The sequence below is a fragment of the Taudactylus pleione genome, unplaced genomic scaffold (assembly GCF_031769625.1).
Source record: "Taudactylus pleione unplaced genomic scaffold, aTauple2 ptg000018l, whole genome shotgun sequence".
NCBI classification, from domain to species: Eukaryota; Metazoa; Chordata; class Amphibia; order Anura; family Myobatrachidae; genus Taudactylus; species Taudactylus pleione.
The window spans coordinates 7,297,080-7,321,766 of NW_028284420.1; the positions used below are offsets into that span (position 1 = coordinate 7,297,080).

Below are 24,687 nucleotides of genomic sequence, written 5' to 3' on the forward strand. Positions count from 1 at the left end.
CTTGCGTGGACTCTAGGTCACGCGCGCACACTAGCCATGCAGAGACGGACTAAGTTTCACTGCTCCGAAAGGAGTAGTGAAAACATTCGGGGAGACAGCTGATCTTCAGATCAACTGTTTTTGAGCCTGGAGCAATTATGAATTGCTTCGGTGCCCGCCACAAGATTGAATGTTGAATAGCGGCGGGTCTGTCCGGACACCGCTAATTAACAAAATGAATAGACCTCTAGATCTCTTTAAAAAGGCAAATGGGACAAGGTAGATATAATTCAGGTACTACAGTATATTATTTATTTCTACTATTTTTCGGTGTATAGGAGATTTCTTTTTGTGCAGTTACATAAAGCAAAATGTGAAGATGTACTGGTCATTGCAAGATAAATGGTACTGTGCAGTTTGTTAGGTGGAAACCAGAAACAATAACTTCCAGCGACCAGTGTCCAAAATGTTAACTGTGCTTGGCAGTTAGGGCTCGTACATACAAAAATTTTAAAACAATGCCTGCTTAACACTTATGCCGCGTATCCACTAGACGATATACTGGACATTTTGAACGATAACTATATCGTTATTATTCATCATCCACAATATCGTCCAGTGGATATGTCGTCAACGGCCAGCGATGCACGCTCCTGCTGGTCGTTGACTACCTATTTTATCGCCCGTACTTGCAGGGCAATCTGATTATATCATCAGGTTCTGCAAGTACGGGGATGAGGGCGGGTGCCGTCACTGAACGATATCGTGAATTATATCGTTCAGTGTGAGTGCTCAGTGTCGTTAACAACATTGAGCGCATTCACTGCCGGGGAAACACTAGACGATATTGCTCATGGAGCATATTGTCTAGTGGATACATGGCTTTAGACTAAACCTTGTACTTCATTCTCATAATAAAAGAACATTTAAAATGTATATTTAAAGCCTTTTTGCATTATGGTACATATGGCAAGAGGGTTATTTTACTGAGCTATTGACACAAAGTTTGTGTGTTTTTGAAAGTCTAAAATAAATGACAGAATGCAGTTGTCAAACTTAATACATTTTATGACAAGTTACATGAACTTCCACAATTTTGCAGGAGTGAGCACATTTATGACCAGGTGCTGGCATTTCAAGGTGTCAGTGCAAAATCAGAGCACTCTTGGCATGTGCCCACCACATGCCAGCCTTTTTCACACACATGCACAAATCAGACACGCCTTATCAATGGCTATTTTACCGCACTGCCTGCATTTCTGCTGACTTATTTTTATCAGCTACCCAAATTGTATACCGGAGACTTTTAAACACAATGACCCACATAGGTCTATGGATGCCTTCATGAAAAGAAAGCCTATAAGGAAGTACATGAAATAATAGGCTTTGTTTCATGGCAGTGTTTGGAATCTTTGATCTACAATTTGTGTCACCCCCCTTTTTTTAAAAAACAATTAGCAACTTTGGAGTCAATCTTAGTGAAAGACACAGCCAACAATACTATTGAATACACCTTTAACACACACACATGCCTCACTCCTTTCCCCAGAAGGAATTTAGCTATGATAATTGAATGGATGCCAGCTAAGGAGAGCCAAAGCTAACGAGTGCTGGGTACAGGCCCAAATTAAAATAGAAATCTGGAATCTTAAAGCCTGGACATTTATCAAAGAGGAGGATTGTTGGCCTGGACATGCCAGAGACTGTCTCTACAAACCAGGAGTTGCTTATGGACAAACACTGGCTGCAGTGTGGAGAGTTTTTGCAAAGAGCCAAATCACTGAAGTGGTGATTTCTCAGAAGGGATGGGGAAAAAGTGGCTTATTAATCCAATTCACTTGCAGTAAGGTGAAAATGTCAAGATTGTATGGGGTGTAATGGACCAGTGCCCACACATTACTGATTCCACCGTGTTATGCTTAAAAGACAGGACAAGTCTGGTGTCCCAAGCAAATTCCTCACCAGATATTATATTAATAAGAACACTATTTACATGGACTAATATCTGAAGAAACATTTTGTTTATAATAGGTTAATGTTGATTATTCGTTATATTAGAGTTATGTCCTTAACATTTTAGATTTCTTAAAGTACTGGACAGGATTTTATTAAATTAATTCACTATGAAATTTAAAGAAACAGCTCTCGACCTACAGTAGAAAACTGACATCCATACATGACTATTTACTCTGAAACCACCTCAATCTTCTGACAATTATAGAAACATGGCTCACACAATCCCACATTTCCTCATCTGCAGTCCTTTCAAATGGTGCTTTCCATTTCACCCACAGCTTCAGGCCTAGCAGTGTAAAGGTGGGGCTGGAATACTTCTTACCCAAAATTGCTAATTCTCAGTTCTACCAAATGTTCCAGTACTCACATTCTCATTTTTCTAAGTACATGTTGCCTGGATCTTCAACCCATTCATTCTGCAAGTTGCTGAGCTCTATCACCCCCCTGATCACAAGAACCATTTCTTGCACATTCTCATCTCTAATTCTTTGACAATGCCACCATCATAATGTGTGTATCCGCATGATCACATTCTCCTTGTACTTAGAAACTACTCTCATTAACCTCCTCTCTCTGCCTTTCCCAATGGACTGCCTCTTTTACTCATTTGGATGGCCACTGCCTGCAAGCTGTCCTCTATTAACCTTTCTGCTGTTTGACTCCACCAAGCCTTCTCATACCTGCAAAACGTACTCTTTTAATTTTAAACAACTTTCAAGCTTACTACAACAACTTCTCTCACCAATTTCTACATTATTCTTTACCTCATTTTGCTTATCACATCTTAACAATATGAAGAAATAGCCCATGGTGAAATGGGTCTAACTATTCTTTACTTCACGGACAAGAATGATAAGATCTGACATGAAATGTCAGATATTTTTTCCTTAGCCATCAACCTGCTCAATTCCTTCCCTGAACTCTCTGGTTCCATTTCTTCATGTGATCCCACAAATGAAGAGGATGTATCTACTCTTTTCTTATTTTCCTACTCTACAACCTCTCCTCTTGACCCTATACCCTCACAAATGTATCAATCCTTGTTCCCTGTGCTCAACCAGAGTCAGCCTTGACCAATTTGGCAATTTGCAAATATATGACCTATGCCCAATGCCATCGTTGTGCTCATCCTAACCGTAACCAAAATCTGTAATTTCTGTCCCTACTGGTATCTTTCTGTCACTATTCAAGCATGCAGTGATCACTCCTATTTACAGAATTGTCCACATACATCTTACTTCCCTGCGTGTTAAACAGCCCTTCTAGTCATGCCATGACAATGGAGTTATTTGCCACCGGGCACCTGCTGAGTGTTACCAGCGGACGCCCAGCTCCTTCTCTCCCCCCGACGGTAGCCGGAGCTCCTGAGCTCCGGCTTCCAGGTCCTGCAGTGCCCTATGGGAGTGACGTCATGACTATGGGAGTGACGTCATGACAGAAGTTACAGACCTGACATCTCTATTGCTGTTGAAAATACAATATAATAACTCTGCCTCTCATGCTTGCTGCCTAGGTATCCTACTAGACTCAGAACCGTTTTTTGTCACCCACCTTTAATCTGTATACAAATTTTGTTACATGCATCCAATAAACCTCTCCATTATACATACACACATTTGTGTCCTCATACACCAAGCAACAATACGCCATGCGGCGCGAGACACCCGATTTTTAAAAATTAACTTAATCTATGCCAACATTTTGACCATGTCGCCATTCTCATGTCGACCTGAGGCATATCAACCTAACATACCACACCCCTCTGTGCACGCTGTTTTGGGGTTGGGGCTTCCTAACCACATATTGTTAACAGATATTAATACCCTCATGGCCCCACTTTCTCAGAGTCTCTGTTGTCACCCCCTCACATCCAGCATCCATGGCACAAGCCCTGCCAGCTCTCCTTAACTTTGACCCTATGTAATTTCAAGGAAAGTGTTTAGATCGAATAAATGTTGCACAAATTGGTATAATGGATGCAATAGCAAGTTACATTTCATGATTTGGAGGTGGGGGGAGTCATAAGTTTATCAGCGACTTTATCTAGCACTATTGTTTTCCATATTCAGGAGAATAATTGCTCTTTACCATTCCTTGAGTGTACATATATTTTCTACTTTTACTTGTACCATTTATCATCCGATTTTCCAGCCTTACAAATCATTGTTTGCTAAACATGAAGCTTATTATGCACTCTGAAATTTATCAAACAATATTCACTTATCAATAAAACATGTTGATTACTGAATTGCTTTCTCCTTGGCTTGGCAGGGCTATGCATTAAGTCAGCTGGCCCTCAGACTGTTCCCTAAAATGCAAAGTGCCAGGCAAACATATCGCACATTAGAGAGTACAATAATGCAGTAAATTGATTATTGATGAATTACAGTATTGGATTTGTTAAAGGCTGTTTAAATATCTATATTATCTTAAATATTGTATTTTAAAATGTAGTGCATTTAAAAAAAGGTCATCCATGTCAAGTCATCCAATACAAATTACCTCACCATCTTACTTTTACTTTTTATTCTCTGCATACATTTAATACTGTAAGGGTATGTATATCCACTACAGTGAGAGATTTTAGAAATGGAGATGTCGCCCATAGCAACCAATCAGATTCTAGCTATTATCTTCTAGAACAGTGGTCGGGGAACAGGGGTAAATTACCCCATTTGGGGTAAATCTGAAATTTCTGGGGGTAATGGACGGACAGCCGGGCATGCATATGAATCATTGCATGCCCGGCTGTCCGTCCATTACCCCCAGGAATGGAGGTCACTGGTGCCGGGTGCAGCGGCGCACCTTCTGCACCCGGTTTCAGTGACCTCCAGCCCGGCGCCGCAGGGAGGCTCGAAGCCGGACGCCCGCTGAGATGTTATTACCAGTGGGCACCCGGCTCCTTCCCTGCAGCGCCGCGTTAGCCGGAGGCTGGAGTTCTCTTCTGAACTCCCGCTTCCGGCTCTCTCCATGCGCACTATGGGAGAGACCTCATGACGTCTCTCCCATAGTTCCGAGGAGCAGCCGGGCGGACAGGACGGCGGCGGATGCAGGAGCGGGGATTAAGGTAAGTTTTTTTTTTTTTTTTGTTCAAGCGGCACTACAGGGACATAACTATGGGGGCACTGCTACAGGGGCATAACTATGGGGTCACTGCTACAGGGGCATAACTATGGGGTCACTGCTACAGGGGCATAACTATGGGGGCACTGCTACAGGGGCATTATATGGGGGCACTACTATAGGATTTCCTTCCTTTCAAATCAAGGGGGTAACGTTGGCGTATCTAAATATATTTTGGGGTAAAAGGTAAAAAAGTTCCCTGACCCCTGTTCTAGAAGGTGCTAGTGTAATGTTAAGTAGAGTCTGATTGGTTGCTATGGGCAATATCTCAATTTCTAAAAACTCTCACTTTAGTAAATATACCCCTAAGAGTTTTTAAAATACACATTTATTTATCTTGTGTAATTTTTGAGTTATAAGGGTTAGAAAATGGCATAAATCCATCTGTTAAGGGCTGCCGCAGCGTTACTGTAGGAGGTAGAACCAGCCGGCAAAAAGATTTGTTGGCTATCTAGCTGAGGGCCTGATTCAGAGGCGCTCGTAAGCGGCCACTCGTTCGCTCCGAGCGATGTTCGCACATATGCGTATGGGTCGTAATGCGCATGCGCCAACCAGTCAGTGCGGTCGGAAATCGTGTGTTCGCAAAATAGCGAGTGCCTGCTAATTTGAGTGACAGGATGAGGCGTTTGTGGGTGGTAACAGGGGAAGGTGCTTGAAAACGGGGAGTGGAGATCCGAACGCAGGCGTGCCAAGCGGTCAAAACGGGCGTTTTAAGGGTGTGCATAATTAACAAAGCAGTGTCATCGACCACGCCACTTGGTTGTTTCTTAGCCTGAACTGTTCGCTTGATTGCGGTAGGAAAATCCTACCACAAGCACTGCGAGCAGTTCAGACGCCTTTCGATGTACTCGATTAATCTAATAAATAGCGGAGATGACGTATGATGCGAACAGCCAGGGGGCGTCTTTACAAAACAGCGAGCGCATGTTTCGTTCGCTTGCTCAGACATAGAGGCGTCACCAGACTGCAAAGAGCGAGCGCTCAATTTAAATAGCCGGCCCTTTTTTCTGAACGAGCGAGCGCAAATAGCTTCCGGATCTGAATCAGGCCCTGAGTCTATTCATCAAGGATTGCAGTGGTACATATATCGAGGCTATTCTGTGCATGCGTGGTCAGAAAACCACGCATGTGCAGCGGCCATTGCTCCTCCTTCTGGGAATTTTTGCATTCTCTAGCCCATAAGCTATATAGGGTAACGCATCTAGCCCACAGGCTGTATAGGGTAATGCATCTAGCCCACAGGCTGTATAGGGTAACGCATCTAGCCCATAGGCTATATAGGGTAATGCATCTAGCCCATTGGCTATATAGGGCAATGCATCTAGCCCATAGTCTGTGTAGGATAACGCAACTAGCCCATAGGCTGTATAGGGTAACGCATCTAGCCCATAGGCTATATAGGGTAACGCAACTAGCCCATTGGCTATATAGGGTAACGCATCTAGCCCATTGGCTATATAGGGTAATGCATCTAGCCCATTGGCTATATAGGGTAACGCATCTAACCCATTGGCTATATAGGGTAAATGGAGACCAAATGATGATTGTATATAAACGTTGTCTGTGCTTTTGTGTTAATAGACACATTGGACCTGAATTTAATATAAATTTAAAACTTTTTCATGCACACAGAAATGTGTCCAGACATTTACATTTCTACAAATACAGGATCATGTTGTGCTTATATTATCACTTTGACAAACTTTATGCAAGTCACATTTCTTTGTGCTGCAAATGGCAGTCCTATTAGGTGTACTCATTTTCCTGTAACTTCTATCCAGTTGTAGGTCCTAAAGTTTAGTCATACTGTAGGTGTTGATTCTAACTCATCAGAGGTTTTCCTCCAGTAAATATGTACAGATCTAGGTGTTTCTCGGCTCTATGATGTTTAAAGCAAGCATAAAACTTAAAAGCAAGCCAGGGTGCCACAAACCACATTGGTCTTTGTATAGAGCAGAGGCAGAGAGATGCTTTTTCATTTTGAGCCAGGGATTTGACCGGTTTTCCTTTGCGGGATCCAATGGATGCTCCATGCACAGTAAGTCTAGTGTACACAGGTCAGAATCCCTTGGACAGTTTCCTGAAGCAAAACATTTTTCTGTTTGGTTATGGAAGGAGAGAATATATATTTTTTTTAAATGTTTGTCAAAACTACTGCTTGTGTACTAAGAACCACATATGAGGTTTGTAAACCTCTAATCAAACAGGATAAATATGAGGAAGAAAGTAAACATTGTGTGTGATAGAAATCTTCAACCTTGAGGTCACACTGAATGGATGCCGGTACATAAAAGAAGTTGTATATAGGGCGATTATTATAATTTAAGATATGTTTCATACTCTTGATTAAAGGGAGCAACACTTATCCTTATGTATTCAATTCCTATTTTTCTATAGATTGTAATCTTGCAAACAGTACTCTCTTATGTCTTGCTCTGTCTGTTACTACTCAGGCTCATGTTATCACTGTGAATGGGTCATGCGCCTGCGAAAATTCCTGATCATCGGGAATCTGCGTTCAGCAGTGCTCTTGCGTGCACTGCTGAATTAGGCCCAATGATCCCTATGGCTACAGGCATTTTCAGAAAAGTATCAGTGTGTTTTCATCAACAAATAGATCTTACTAACTGCTTTGTGGATCATTTACATGTGGATGCAAGGCAATTGTATGGCACGCCGCTCACATGTAGCAGTACGCGTCCACTTTACTGCGTGCTCATAGTTCGTGCGTTCACAATCTCCCTGAAAAGCTTTTTCAAAGTAGGCAAGTATGCTTTGTGACAGGGGGGCCTTGTCATGCTGGGGGCATGCTCAGCGCTCTGGGAGACGCTGGGCAGGCCCACAGTCACTCTCGCCACGGGAAAAGCAGACTAATGCTAAGCAGAGCCGGTGTGAGAGGGGAACTCTCTATTGCGGGAAGCTGCGGCCAGCGAGTGGGACAGCGGGACAGTATCCAAAAAGTGAGACTGTCCTGCCAAAATCGGAACGGTTGGGAGGTATGAAAAATTCAGCACAAATTAGTATATTACGTAAATTGTGCTTACATGTCATCCTTGCGTTCAGTTATGTTTTGGAGGACAGGGGTGTGCTTCTGTTTGTACACATTTTATGATTGACATTCACCATTGACGGTATTGCCTATCACATTGACCATAAGTAATTACATTTGGTCCTGGACCACCAACACGTGGCACCCCTGCAAGTGCCCCGCAGCACCCTTGCCACAGCACCCGGTTTGGGAACCACTACCTTACTTCATGGAAATGCACAGGGAATGTGCGAAAATAAGAGGCAAGACATCTCAGGATGGTTATGCCAGACGACCTCTACTGGAAAAAAACTTTATTATTTAAATAAAACGTATTTTTCCCTAGTAGAAGATATTAAAATAATTATCTTGTTTTGCATTTTTTTCTCGATATTTTTTTCTCTATTTTTAATCAATCAGAAAGCTTTAACCTGGGCGTTAAGTGATCTTTGCATGTGTGAACCGGCATGCTCAGAGGGAGCCAGGACAGTCTGGGGACTCTGGTCATTATCACCATGGAGCTGAGCATCACTCAGCTGCCCCCACCAATATTATGGAAGTTACTTGGGTTAAGGGGAAAAGGTTTATTGCTTGTTTCCAGTTCAGATAGGGTTGTACAGTGAGTCTGAGGCTTATTAATCCATCATGCCTTTCTAGCAGCTTGAGAAACAGAAGCCTCCCTACACATTCGGGCTGATTTAGAGTCACTGGCTGCTGCAACCGCTGTAGCATCTTTTGCTGTAGTCGCGTCTGCGACTTTATGCTAATGCCCTTCCTCTGGTGTACAACTGTGAGTCTGAAGTTTGAAGTCTGTAGTATCTGAGTTAACAGCCGGTTATGCTACACACCCGTGATACTCCTATAACACGCCCCTAAGGCCCGTAGTCAATTTGAAGTGAAAAGTCAGTTTCAGCTAAAAAGTATCGTGGGTGACGTCATTTTGCCAGGCGGAAACTTTTCGCCATATTCAATTTCAAAGACTTTTCGCCTAGGCGGAAAGTCAATGCAATGTACCCGGCGAAAAATTTTCACCTATGAATAGCAGGTGGAAGAAAGTGCAGAATTGGGGTTTTGGGGTGCAGAGTTGCGGGAACCCCTGTGCAGGCTTAAGACAGTCCCCCAAAGGTAAACTGTGCCAAAAAAATATTAAACACTTTAGAACACCCCAAAAAAGTACTTTCATTTTGCGGGCAAAAAAGTTCAAAATTGGGGGACAAACTTAAAAACTATCGAAATAGACTCAGGGGGGTCCCCCAGGTGTTTTTTACTTTGCTGGTGCTTGCAGCAGGTGGATTTTTCACAATTTTTTAAATTTTACTTTAGCAACTTTAAAATATGCTACCTCCCATTTTCAGGTACCCAAAATTTGCTGGGACTATTTATTTTCACCAAAAAACTTCTAAATGCTATTCTTCACACCTTATGCAAATACGCAAAATAGCACCTATTGAGACCATTTAAGTACCCCAAATACCTTCAGCAGGCCAATTCGGGGGTATCCATAGTGATCCCCCATGTCAGTGCATCTTTTGGGGGTGTCAGGCTGATTACCTCATTTTGGAGAGGACTTTCCGCCTGTTCAAGTTTCGCTGGGTGCCGTTTTCACGTACTTTCAAAATGAATATGGGGAATCAGGCGCGAAAAGTTTCCGCACCAAAAACACGGGACGTAGGTGAAAAGTCCGGCAGACGAAAAAGTATCGCGGGTGTGAATCTAATTGAATACGGGCCTAGGATGGTACATATCTGTGCGTCTGCACAGCCACCTCCCAGTCACCACCCAGGGCCGCCAATACATTTCCAATACATTTTTGAGTCTCAGTCGCTATTGTGACTCTGTGAGTGTAAAGCATATGTTATACGAGTTTTTATGGATTTTCACTTACACGTAGTAGTAAAAAATTGCTCAACTGTATAAACATAGTGTTAGTATTCATAGAGGGAAATTCAGAGCCCCCCGGGTAGGCGAGCAGAAATGTGCGATAAGTTGGCACTTTGGGCGCCCACACGGTACTTTGGGTACCTAAAGCAGGACTTTAGATGGGTTTAGCTGTTTCTGTTTTACACAGCTTAAACCCTGTCTATTTGGGTGCGACATGTATCGGCGCCCAAAAACAAAACAATTGAATATCGCCCCCGATATCCCGTCACTTTAGACGGGAGGTAGGGTGCAATTAAAGCAATTGAATCTCCCCCATAAAGTCACAATGATATAGTGGGGAATCTTTTACCCGAAGTACTGGAAATGTGTGTTTGCTTTATTTGGGGCATTATGCCTAAAATCTACCTCAGTAATAGAAAATATCCCCTTTCTCTCCCCTACACTATCTCTGGCATTCCCTGCCTCTTAACATTGTTTAGCGGCACTCATCACAGTGACTGTAGGAGAAATCGCTTGATGGCCATGTGAGTGCAAGAATGATCACTTATTTTTTGGGTAATAGGCTTCTGGACAATAGATCATATTGCTGTGTATTTGCTGTACATAATGTACAGTCAAGACGATACAGTCCTGACGGCTGGTGTGCACAGGAAAATCGCACAGTAATACTTTCCATGCAGGAGCACAGCCCATTATTTGTAGTAGCCCGTTTCATGCTGTGGTACAGAATGTGTATTGTACGCCCATTCTAAGTTGGATGTGAGCAGTCTATTCCCAGAAACTGATTCCATGCAGGAGCACAGTAAGCTGTGTATCTTGCTGCAGCAAAACACTGAGCTTTTAAGTCAGGAGTTCAACGTTCATTTTTATGACATCATAGTTGCCAGCAGTCAAATACTAAAAGAACCAGTTCCAGTTTATTAATATCTAGAAGTCTGCTTCTATTCTTTAGAATAGAATTCTGTAGTTGACATACTGTTTGTAGATTATATTGAGTGATTATTTGGTATACACAATTTTATTTTGATCACGTCCTGCAGCCTAATATCAAAGGGGATGTAGTGTCCCATCTCATGTGCACCTTTTGATTAGACAGACAGATACTGTTGGCTGGGCCGGTGCAAGGTTTTCGGGCGCCCTAGGCAAGATTTCACCAACCACCCCTGCTCCATCCAATTTATAATATGCCACACATCAGTCTCCCCAGTTTATAATATGCCACACAGCAGTGACCCAAATTTTTAATATACTATATAGAATATGCCACACAGCAGAGAACCAATATCATAATGTACCATAAGACTACCACAAATTTATACAATGCCACACATTCATTTATATGAATTTAATTCTGCAATTAATTTTATTATTGTGGACTCAGCGGCGCCCTCCAATGGCCGGCGCCCCTAGGCGGCTGCCTAATGGTAGCACCGGCCCTGACTGTTGAATAATGTGGCTCTCAACTCTTGTGCAGATAAATATATACAGTGCAGTAATAAACTTTCAAAAACATACAATTAGGATAGTGAATACATAACAGGCACCCTGCAAGCCGCATGCAGGTGGTGTGGGGACGGGGCGGCAACAGTGCCGCCCCCAGGGACCTGTGCAACAACACCGCTTGTGCATACCCTCGTTATGGCCCTGGTAAAACTGGCTTACCTGTTTATAATGATGTAGGTTTCCAGAAGTTCTGGTGAGGTTGTCTTTTCCGTGGACCTTGTTTATACTCTTATGAGTATGGAAGATATAATAGGAACATAATATTGTAGTACTGTATAGAAGGTGGAGATAATATCATTTAACACAATATACCTCTTGCCTGTTAGGTCACCTGTAGTGAACAAAAAATCAAATATCTCCAGCAGCCCACCAGCGCTAACACATGGAGAATGCCAGTCTCCACACACAAAGATTGGTACAAAGAAGAAAATGTGCAGTAAGCTGTGGTGCTCAGAAATAATAATTCATATTCCAATAGATAACATATTTATTAAAAAAATTCACAAGTTGAATAACTCCAAGGAGTACATATAAATAGCAATGTGCAAAATGTTAATATTAAAACATGAACATGGGGAGTAAATGTGCAATAACTCCTTCACATATTGAAAAAGTTACACTGTTGTTAAGTGTGATGATATATTGTAACAATGATGGATGAAGCACACAAATAGCAATGTCTCTGATAGTGATCCAAGAGAGCAAGAATATATGAAAGATAGTCAGCCTTTTCCTAATCCTCCATGACGAATATTGAACTAAGTTTAAAAGGCATAAATTTGCTAATAAACTCAAATATGTCTCTAATCCTCAGTATGAGTATGGGGATAGCAGTTTCACACATGTGGGAAAAAGTAATAACATCCAATATCCTCGTTTATACTCACTGTCCATAAGCACCAGACCCACAGCGTCACAGCCGGCAACAGGCGAGAGCCCCAACAGGTAACTCACGCTGCTGCACAGACACACCGAGGGGTCAACTGGTCATGAGCGTTAAACAAGCAGGGAGCCGCAATAGCTTCGGCAGTCATCTGCTTCAAGGGTAAGCTACAGTGAGCTAGGCCAGGCAGGCCATCCAGAGGAACAATGTTAAGGATCCCCAACAAACAGCTTTATTCGGGCACAATAGAGTTGAACAGGCACAGTGCAGTATGATGCAAATTAAGATAGCACCTGTAGTCCTCATGGACTGTTTGTTGGGGATCCTTAACATTGCCGATCAACTGTTCCTCTGGAATTAATTTGACTCTCCCATAATTCCTCTGGAATTAATATGTCTCCCATATCCAAAATTCTTGGGACCAGGGGTATTTTGGATATCAAATATTCCGCATTTTGGGATATTTGCATACCATAATGAGATATCTTGGGAATGGGACCCAAATCTAAACACAGAATACATGTATGTTTTGTATACACTTTACACAAAGCCTGAAGGTAATTTTATACAATACATTTAAGAATTTTGTGCCTTAAACAAAGTTTGTGTACATTGAACCATCAAAAAGCAAAGGTTTCTCTAACTCAGTCATGCTATAAATTCCGTATTTCGGAATATTCCATATTTGGATGATGTCATCTCAGTCTTGGCTGAATGGTGGAATAGTTCATTAGCTCTAGGACCCTCCCAGCTAACTTCTAAATCCCTTTAAATTTAAAGCTAAATAATCCCTCAAAACTTCCTCTGCGGAAGCATAACCTAACATATGGGGTGTTCACCTTAATTATCCTTATATTAGCTATCATATGAATGTAAATTTCATGCGTTTGCGATGTAGGATTGTTGAGATATCGCATATCTCTGAAACAAAACTTCTGAGCGATTTCAAAATCACATCTAACCTGCGAATAAGTGTGATACCTTTTTATGGCAAGTTGGACGCTCCTAGTGATTAGAGAGAGATACATTTTCATGAAAACCTCAAAAGACTTTTTTTTTCAATCCCTGCTGTTTGTGTAATCGCTTGAAGGCCAGACGGAATACATATTGATTTGACCAGTTTTTGTTTGTACCTGTGGATGCCTGCTGTGTATGGTTTCCTGCTTCACAGGTGTAAGTAATTAGTAATTGTGTTAAGGAACAGGGGAAATGTCTATCTGTCGGCCATGGCTGGGCATACCCTGCCAATGCAGCCGACTTTTAACTAAAAAAATATTGCATTGGATGGACATGTTGGACAATCCGGCATGTCCGACCGATTAATATTTTCAGATTGGTCGGCCACAAACACTATACAATTATCTGGCAGATCCGCGATATTGGGCGGATCAATCTGATAATTGTATAGTGTATGCACAGCATAAGAGTAAAGAAACACGCTGAAAAAATATATATATATTTTTTTTAAAATGTTTTAATAGTTTTAATTCTGAGATGGTAATAACAGAACAGGTATTGCTGTGGTACAACTAAAACTGATACCTGTTAAATAGATTTCCACATGCAGAGGCTTGTGTAAGTCTTCACTTTATATGTTTGTATAACACACTCAAAGAGTTATATTTATTACTAGCTGTTGCCTGCGGCTTTGTCCACAATGAAATCGCTTCTGCCAACATTTTTTATTTTTATTTAAGGTGTTCTAGTTGTATTGCTTTGCATAGGAGCCTTGTCACAGACCAGCAGCACTATACAGACTGGTGGCAGCAACACCTTCACCTGCCACTCACACCAATGTCACTGTGTGCCCTGTGCACAGACTGCTATGTAGCCTATTCTATTCCAGTAAACATGGGCCCAAAGAACCTCCCCCTACCCCTTACTGGCAGCGCGCATGGTGCCACACCGATCTCTTGCATTGATGATGTAAATAAATGTTGTTTTTGTTATTGCTCAGATTTAATTTGATGGATCACGATGAAAAAAAGTGCAGGTTATTTCTAGGAGTTTCCACTACATAATTATGCAGTTTTCATAAAAATCAGTTCAGTAGTTTGTACGTCAACTTGGAACAAACAGATAGACACTATGTTCTTATAATATTAGTAAAGATTGGGCAAAACTTGGGTGTTTTTGCCAGTGATCAGACTTCCCAAATTTATTTCTATATGTTAACAATTTATTTTCTGATTATTTTTACTGTTTTATTTGTAGAACTGAAAGCTAGGCTTTCTATACAACTGGCTATGCCTGGATCGGCTAGCCGGGTCACATATGTAGAGTTTCCTGACTTAGGGCCTGATTCAGGAAGGAACGCAGGTGCTAATACGCACCCAATCAGCCAGTTGTTACCTACTGCGCATGCATTGCAGTGCGTGTGTGCATGAACTAGACATCGCGATCGGGTGACTACGCAGACTCATCACAGAGTGACAGGAAGTGCCATTTGTAGGTGGTGACGGGGGTGGTCGGGGAAACGCAGGCATGCCAGTGCATTTGAATGCTCTTGCAGGGGTGTGCATAAATTAGCCAGTGCGCTGCTCTACGCAGCCTGAGGCATCATAGATTGCTTGGAAGTTAGCAATTTCTGAGTAAGGCCAGAGCTTATGCAAGTGTGCGTGAGGCTGCGATGGTATTCTATTGTAATGATGTTTTCGCAGTCTTGCTAAACATTACAGATATGTGTAAGGTAAAGTGGGCGTCGTTATGTAGTGCTGCTGCAGCATTGCGATCACAATGGATTAACATACTATCGCAGCTGATCTGCGTGCATAATCACTCTTGCATTCGCAGTTGCCTTCTGTAATGAATCATCCCTGAGCTATTCCTTACATTTCAGGATCAGTATTGCCAATGTGAGATTTTATTCATAAATTGCAGCAAAACAGATTATTTTATTACTGCTATAAGAAACATTAAAAAAATAATGGCTATTGTAGCTTCACAGCTTGTTAGCGAACAGGCACCAATGTTTTCATATCCCTTTTCCAGGTGTGAGGGAGCATAGAAAACTTCACTTTTTTATATACTTTAAAAAAACAGTACATAAAACATGTCAACTCTCCCAGAAGGTCCAGGAGAGTCCCAAATGTTATTTTTCTTTTGGGGTGTCACGACAGTGGAGTACGTTGCCCCATCCGAGAATCTCCCAAAGGGGGTATAATGGCAAGTATAACATGAAAATGTATCTAAAAAGTGACAATCCCTCTTTTAAAATGCCTGTAACTCTTGTGAACAGATCCTTTAGCAGTGATGTAGTGTGTATTTGGTAACCCAATGCCAACATGGTCTGAAACTTGTTATATAAACTATCAAGAAAACATTCAGTTGTCATACAGTACTTGTGAGATCAGGGAGTATTTTAGGGTTGAAAACTGTTCTTTTATTTTAGTTCCATTTCACTCTGTGGATAAAAAAAAAATGTTTCTCATCTCAGCATTGCTGTCATTACATTTGAGCAAACAGATTCTGTATTAGTTTCCATCAGCTCCATTTCATTAGCACATGTAACAAAAAATAGAATTAAATAGGGTACAGACTGCTTCTTTGGCCTGTTAGTGTGTGTAAAAGGGAAAATCACCACCAGGTGCGAGACAAGTGATGTGGCATTATGGTATGACATTTGTAGAATTTGGTTCCCAAAATGTAAAACCAAAAATTCAAAATAAAATATATCACAGTGCTGGGCATCCCAAGCCATACCCCTTCCAACAAACACTTTTTAGAGACATTCCAGTTGCAGTTGGCCACACCGATCAGAATATCTGAAAATAATGTTAGCTACAAAAAAGGGACAGTTGAAGGTTGATCCAGGATATTAATTGATTACTATCTGCTAGCAAAAGAGAAAGTATTAAAAGGGCTTTGACATTGTCTACACACCCATACAATAATATTGATGGACTTCTCAAGTTTGTGTCACTCTGCCTATACTGCTGTTATACCTATGCTGGAGTGCTTCAGGAATGATATATGAGCCCTTGAGGAGCAGACAGACCTCTAGCATGGATAGAAATGCCAGCTAGCTCGTGGAGAATGCCATGTCTATCCAATCATGACAATGATTTCATTTCTATCAGCACCTCAGAACCCTCAGCAGTCATACATCATTATGGAAGCCTCCCAGCAGAGGACCCCATAGCTTTTTAAGCGCTTACATGGCTACATTGAAAAAAAAGTACAGTTGGTCTCAAAGGGAAAGACCTATACCAATATATTAATGAAGGGGAAAGGGGTGTATAAACCTGCCAATCAATCAGCTCCTAACTGTAATTTTGCAGGCTGTGTTTAAAAATTTACTGTTAGAAGCTGATTGTTACTTTGGGCCCTATTTACTACAATCCAGGGGCCCAGCTACCGGCTCTGCTCTGCTTGTCAGAGCGGAGCAGGAGTCTGGGAACTGGGGGAAACACTGGATAACGCCATCTCCAGGTGGCGTTATTATCACAGGGCTTCCCCCGATATTTTTTCACAATATATTTTTAGTAAATCTGGGCAGTTCACATTTCCCAAAACAATTATGGGTAATTATTTATTTATTATTTATTTATTAACAGTTTCTTATATAGCGCAGCATATTCCGTTGCGCTTTACAATTGTCAACATTGATAACTGGGTAATAACACAGATATATAGGTAGGAAGGCCCTGCTCGCAAGCTTACAATCTATAGGGAAATAGGCAGTAATACACAAGGAAAGGTGCTATATATTGCATCTTGATCCAGCCACAATGCACAGTTTCTTGGTTGGCTGCATGATCCAGTCACACAGGAATGTCGGCCAAATGTCATGAGGATGTGAGAGAAAGACAATGTGTGAGGTTATGTGTGGACTGTAAAAGGGGATGTAATTAGATATGGAAACTATGAAGGTTGTGTGGGCGGTTCTGGGATCTGATAAGCTTGCCTGAAGAGGTGAGTTTTCAGGGATCGCTTGAAGGATTGGAGACTAGAGGAAAGTCGTATTTTGCGTGGTAAGGCATTCCATAGAGTGGGTGCAGCCCTAAGAAAGTCCTGTAACCGTGAGTGGGAGCAAGTAATGCATGGGGATGAGAGACGCAGATCTTGTGCTGAGCGGAGAGGTCGGGTAGGGCGATATTTTGAGATGAGTGAAGAGATGTATGTTGGTGTGGTTTGGTTAATAGCCTTATGTGTAAGTAAGAGTATTTTGTATTGAATACGGTAGAAAACCAGCAACTAATGGAGGGACTGACAGAGCGGGGCAGCAGACGATGAACGTTTGGCAAGGAAGATAAGCCTTGCAGCTGTATTCATAATTGATTATAATGGCGAATGCGATCTGATTACTAAAAATATGTGATAATTAGGGTTTGGAGTAGAATTTAGCAATTTCTTCTCCATGTGATACTAAAATCATGTGAAAAGGGTAGTAAAAGAAATAATGTTAATAAATAGGCCCCTTTATCTCTTTATACTTTATCTCTCTCCAAGCTTTGATAAATTTCCCCCTATAGATTGTAAGCTCCCTTCACACAGGGATTGATGCGAATGATCAGGCTGCTGTGGCTGCTTTTCGAACCAATTTAAAGCAGTTTTCCATCTTAGTATGTGGGTTTATACTCCCCTCCCCCTTTCCTCTACACCAATATAATGGCATGGGTCTTTCCCTGTTTCATAACAGACCCTAGGAGCCAGTGAGTGAATCCAGTGATAATATACTATAAATAGACGAGCACATAGCAGACGCAGTAACTAGCTGTGCAGCCATTTGCCATGCAGAGTTCAATGGGAAAGAAGGAGGTGATGCACTTTTGATTATGGGATCTAAGCACTAAGCCTTGGGGCTCTATTCATCATCACTAATTGAGCCCTTTTTACAATCTTTTTTCATGAACTTTTCGCAACTTCGTGTGGTTTTGCTATTCATCAAGGCTGTAACAAAGGAGATATCACTTATACTGGATCTCCTTTGTTACAAAACTGGCCCGATAATTTGCACACTCCCCATACTCAAGCATGGGGATGTAGAAATTGTGTGATTCATCAAATTCCGAAAATGCTTTATTTTTGGAATTTGATAGTGAAACTTTACGCCATCCTGAGATGGCATTCAGTTTCCCCGAATGTCCTCACAAGCTGCCGGCAGCCTGTGTAGCAGCGTGTGTAGTGGCGGAATCTATTCAGATTCCCCACCGCTGTGTCCGGTAGTGCTGTTCCCTCTGGTTTCATACCTTTTTGGCAGGGAGCTCCCTGGAATCCGCTCCGGGCAGTCCCTTTAGCCTGCTACTCCGGCTGCACGGTCTTTTGTTTTCGAGTGCTATGCATGTGCAGCATGAAGAATCCTTCTGTAGACATTTTTACTATGACGGCAGGCTGCACAATCACTTCCTTTTTTCGGGTGCTGCGCGTGCGTAGCATGAAGAATCTGCTAAGTCTTGTGAAAAACATGCCGCTACAGGGGGGAATTATATCGCTTTCCGAAAAGCTGTCTCCGCAAAAAGATAATTTTATGTGTGATGGATTATGAATTGCAGATAATTGTGAAGATGGCCGGTGAGCGTTTAAAACTAAAGTTTCACTATGTACAATTTTTTCATAATAAATAGACCCCTGAGAGAGAGAAAAAGTGGACAGAGATAAAGTACCAACCAATCAGCTCCTGACTGTCATTTTTGAACAGCCTCTAAAGTGACAGTTAGGAGCCGATTGATTTCTCTGGGCTCTATTTACTATTTTAAGATGCAGATTGTAGTGTGATATTACCGACTGAATTCGCATTTTGAATTCAGGCAATATCACAGGGATTTATTAAAAATCCCTTGCAGGGACAGAGCTTGTGATAAAGCTCTGTCCCCGTGAATCTCCTCTGCAGCCTTATCACTGTATTTTTCGGTAAAAATACAGTGACATGGTGCCCGCGCTTGCACCGACCGGCCGCCGCTACTCCCCATCCCCCCTGCGGTCGCACCACCCAGCTTCATTTCACTTGCCTCCGGTGATCGGTGCTCCGGTGATGTCCTACGTGGCTCCGGTCAGTTGGTCTCCCATCCTGCACTGTGACCCGGTCACAGTGCAGGATGGGAGATCAGCTGACTGGAGCCACGGAGGACATCACCGGAGCACCGATCACCGGCCCTGGACTCAGGTAAGTTTTTTTTTTTTTCGTTTTTTTTTCTATTTTTTGCAGTTATCAGCTTGTGGTCTGTTTAGACCACAAAGCTGATCACTGGGGCCGGCTCCGGGCTCTGCCTGTTAGAGCAGAGCAGGAGTCCGGTAACCGGGGGAGACCCTGGATAACGCCACATTTGGCGTTATTATCACAGGGCCTCCCCCTGTATTTTTTCTAATTTTATTTTTAGTAAATCTCAGGCAGATCACATTTCCCATTATAATTATGGGAAATGTGATCTGTTTACTAAAAATATGTGATAATGAGGGCTCGGAGTGGAATTTTACGAATTCTACTCCAATTGCCATTTAGTAAATTTAGGTGAAACTAAAATAATGTGAAAAGTGTGTGAAATTTTTAGTAAAAATAATGTTAATAAATAGAGCCCTCTGTGTGAGAAAACTGATGGGCATTCCTGGGTGGTGACTGGGCGGTGGCTAGTAGTGCGCACAAAAATGGGCAGTTCAGTGGGCTTGTTATGGGAGTGTCACAGGCGTGTCAATGCAAGTGGTTGCCTTCACAGACGCACAGCTGCATGCACAGGAGGCCTTGGTCATACAGAAACTACTGCCATTTTAGGGCATTTGCATGAACTTGCAGACGGGCAATAGATGCTGCTGCATTCACTTTTGCATGCGATTCAGAATCAGGCCCTGTATCATACATGCCTGCTCTCCCGATTCGGCCGGGAGCCTCATGAAAATCGGGTGCCGCTCCAGGCCCCCTCAGAAAAGTAGGCAAGCCTTCCAGCCCCTCCAGTCCCCCTGCAATTCAGCAACAAACACCCACAGAGAGGGGGCTGATGACGCAATTCTCTCTGAATCGCGTCATCATGACCCTGCCCCCTATTTCACAATGTCACGCCCCCAGCTCCATCCCTAAATGCAGTGTAATTTCCCCGGCCGCACCCTCTATGCCGGCCCCGGCCCCCTCCTAAGACGACCTGGCTGCTCCCTCCCGGAGGGGGCAGCCAGAATGACGGCAAGTATACCCTGTATGTGTATGGAAAATGTTTTTCAATCTTGTGCATGATGTATTATAACTGCAGGATTTTCTGCATTGTTGGTTACTAGTTTGCTTCCTGTGACAGTGGAGGAGTTAAGGCTGCAATTTAAAATAGACCCTGGCTTGTGCCACACTTCCCTGATTATGGCAAGCAGGCGAGGAACGGATCAGCACAGAGGCCCTGTGTGAGAAAGCTGTTTATACTCTGAGCCTAGCACTCTGCAGCACAGACCATCTTTTATACACAACAGCCAAACTTACAGGGATTCTAGGCAGTTTAGCAACCACCACCCCAGACCAGAAAACAGCAATGTACAGTGGATCTTTGTCATCTTTCCACGCCCTTCCTCATTGAAATCTCTTTGAAGTTCATGCACAAGAAAGACTAACAACACTCCTGGTGCAAATATCAACTGCATATTTTCCATATTTACATGTTCTCAGTTGAAATACTTAATTCAACAATTCTCCACATCTTAGGGACTCTGATAATTAAAGTCAAACAACATTTGTGTATAGGTTTACAGCATTATGCATATCTGAGGATAGGACCAGGTTGGTGTGTTTTAACTGTTACAGAACCATCCAGATTCTGGAACACGTTAGAAATTAAATCATTTGACATTTGAGCACCTATGCAAATGTGCTGCTCTCCAGAGATTGGCGCCTTTATACTGCAATGAAATACATTGTATGTGTTATTCAGCTCCCAATGAACTAGAACACTCTATTTACCTTTGTAATCAGAATATACAAGCCTGGATTTCGGGAACCTGTCACTAAGCTCTCGATTGCATAAAGGCATTATGCAATAAGCAAAACAAATGGAGATTCTTTGTGACCCTAATGTTTCCAAAAGTGCCCGTTTAATGTACTTTATACCAGTGACATGCGGTGAGGTCAATGGCTGGGGAGGCACAGATGTATAAAGAAAACTCTGGAGCATGAAAGGGAGTATGACAAGGTTGCCGACATTCTGGCTGCCCCTTCCGGGAGGGTGCAGCCACATCGGCATAGCAGGGGGCGTGGCCAGCATAGGTGCGTGACCAGACAGCTCTGTGTGCGTGGAGCGGGGTATGGCTTCACGATCACATCATTTTGACCCCGCCCCCGCTACACAATGCCGAGATTACAGTCATTGTGAAACGGGGTGGGTCCAAAATTACTCGATTCAGCGTGAATTGCATCATCCCCCCCCTCTGCGGGGGTTTCTCTTTTATAACCGCGGGGGGTACATGCCTTTCCGGGGGGCCTGGAGCGGCACCCGATTTTCGGGAGGCTCCCGGCTGAATCGGAAGGGTAGGCAAGTATGGAGTATGAAAGGGGAGTCTCTGCCTACCCTGACCGCACGTCCCTGCTTTATACGCTATACCCTCTCCTGGGCTGACATCCTCATAGCCATGCAGCAGGAGAAATGTGAAGAAAGAGACAATGGCGTGTAAAGAGGATTAAATGAACTCTTTGGGACACATGAGAAGGGTAACCTCATATCCAATTAGGCATTTACAGGGCCGACTGGGACTAAAAATAGGTCCTGGCATTTAAAGCACACAGGCCCACCTCACGTCAGCACTTGGCTCCTGGCATAGTCTCCTCCCCTTACTATCCAGACTCCTCCCACTTCTTATGGTGCGTACACACTAGACGATATGCTCCCTGAGCGATATCGTCTAGTGTGTCCCCGGCATGGTGTGCACAATGTCGTTCATGACATTGAGCACACCCGCTTAACGATATCATTAATGATATCGTTCAGCGCCGGGCTCTCTCCCCCATTCCATAACATGCAGCAACCTGACGACATCGTCAGGTCGGCCTGCATGTTAACCTGATGAACGATGATGATGAACGACCCCTGGGAACGCGCGTCGTCATTATCGTTCATCGTTTTTGTGTTAGAAATGGACAATAAAGTGGACGACTGAACGATAACGATATCGTTATTGTTCAGTTGTCCACTTTAATCGCCCAGTGTGTATGCACCATTAGTCTATGCTATTACAAATATAATTAACATTAGAGCAACATACAAGCATACCTCCCAACATGACCCTCTCCAGGAGGGACACAATGCTCTGGTCCTGGACTTCCCTGGTAAGAGGTGGGGCTGCAGAGCAGTTCAAAAGTCAAATAGGGGAGCCACACCAACTGTCATTTCACACACTGCCAAACATCACTGGCTGGGACTCACTGGCAGTTGGTGTGACTCCCCTATTTGAATTTTGGACTGTACTGCAGCCTCGCCCCTGGAGCCGCCACTAATCATAAATTAACAGGGAAGTCCAGGACCAGAGCATTGTGTCCCTCCTGGAGAGGGTCATGTTGGGAGGTATGTACAAGTGTACATCATTCTCTGTATTAAAATACACACAACTTGGCTCATCCTGCAGGGGATTCATACATGTGCCATAGTCAGACATTCGGGGGTCTTTTTACTAGCAGTGTTAGGAAACAGAGTGAAAAGTGATAAGGTGCCAGCCAATCAGCTCCTAACTGCCATCTCACAGGCTGTGTTTGAAAAATGACAGTTGGGAGCTGATTGGCTGGTACCTTATCACTTTTCACTCTGTCTCCTAACACTGCTTAGTAAATAGACCCCTTGGTATTTAGTTGGTTTTGTTAGGTATGACGTCACGATGCAGACGCGTCTTACATAAACTCCACCCGCTGAGAGAGGAGAATTAAAAAGTAGGTAAGTATGGGCTATGCCCTTTGTCTTCTCATTGTTGAGCTGCCATGTAAAGGGCCCTAACTAGACATTTTTGCTCCCTAGATGTCCTGTCTTTAAAAATCCTTTTTATTTCCCACCAGGATACCGAAGTTAAGTATCAGTGTGTTAGGGGGGGGGTTAGGTTTAGGGTGTGAGGTCAGGCACTAGGGGGAGGGTTAGGGTTAGGCACTAAGGGGGAAGGGTTAGGGTAAGGCACTAGGGGGAGGGATAGGCACTAAGGGGGAAGGGTTACTGTTAGGCACTAGGGGGAGGGGTAGGCACTAAGGGGGAAGGGTTAGGTTTAGGCACCAGGGAGGTTAGGGTCAGGCACTAGGGAGGAGGTTAGGATTAGGCACCAAAGAGGGGGGGCTTAGGGTAGGGAGAGGGGGTTACCATACTGATCAACAAGTGTCGGTATGTTAACCCTTTCGAGATGCCGGCGTCGGGATTCTAACAGTCAGGATCCCGAGCGCCGGCATCTCATATCGATTCCTCCTAAGACCCAATAAAAAATGTCCTAAACAGATGTTAAAGAATAGTTGCCCAGCTTATCTTTCTGTTTTGTCCTTTTGTAAGCAGATTACTGGTATGGTGTTCTGTGGATACTATGTTTATGGATTTAACTCAGTTCGTCAGTAGTCAACTCTTAATTCCCAAAGTCCCTGAAAAAAAAAAAAAAAGTAACTCTTCATAGTGTAAATCACTTAAATGAAAAACTTAATCACACACAATTCCTATAGCAGAGTGTTCAGGATAAAAGGTTGCTTTGTGCTGTCAATGGCCTAACAGAGGGTGAAGTCTGGGAGACGGGGGGATGTTGATGCCAGGGAAAGGCAGAAGGTGGCAGGGAGAAGGTGACAGGAGAGACAGTAAGTGACAGGGAGAGGGTGATGGGGAGAGGCAGTAGGTGACCCCAGGGAAAGGGTGACAGGCATTCGGTGACAGGGCACAGGCAGCAGGTGACAGGGAGAGGCAGTGGGTGATATATAGGGGGGGACACTTGACTACGTGGGAAGGGGGCAATGAGATGGTGATAAGAGTGAGGACACTAGGCTTGAAAAGGGGGTACTGGGGAGAATGAGGGGAGACACTGTAATTTGATTGGCTGGGAGGTTTTGCTGAGGGGCAGTTAGATGGGGCAGTGGGCTGGTTGGGGAAGTAAAGGGGGGAGACCCTGGAATGGGGAATCAGTGAGATATGGGGGACACTGGGCTGGATGGTAGGCATTGAGAAAGGGGAGGTCTTGGGCTGGATTGGAAGTGGGGCAGTGAGAAAGGGGTGGGAGGGAGGAACACTAGGCTAGAGAAGGGGGTACACTGGGCTGAATGAGGGGAGGACACTGGGACTAGACTGGCTGGCTGGGGATTCTTGCTGGGGGGCAGTTAGATGGGAGCAGTGGAGTGATTGGTGAGAGAAGGGGGGAGACACTG

General features: G+C 43.3%; 1 protein-coding gene across 1 annotated transcript in view; it reads left to right on the forward strand.

Moving 5' to 3' along the window:
• Positions 1-24,687, forward strand: part of LOC148540641 (uncharacterized protein C17orf113-like) — a 365,515-nt gene that overhangs the window by 26,089 nt on the left and 314,739 nt on the right. The gene's annotated exons all lie outside the window — the stretch shown is intronic.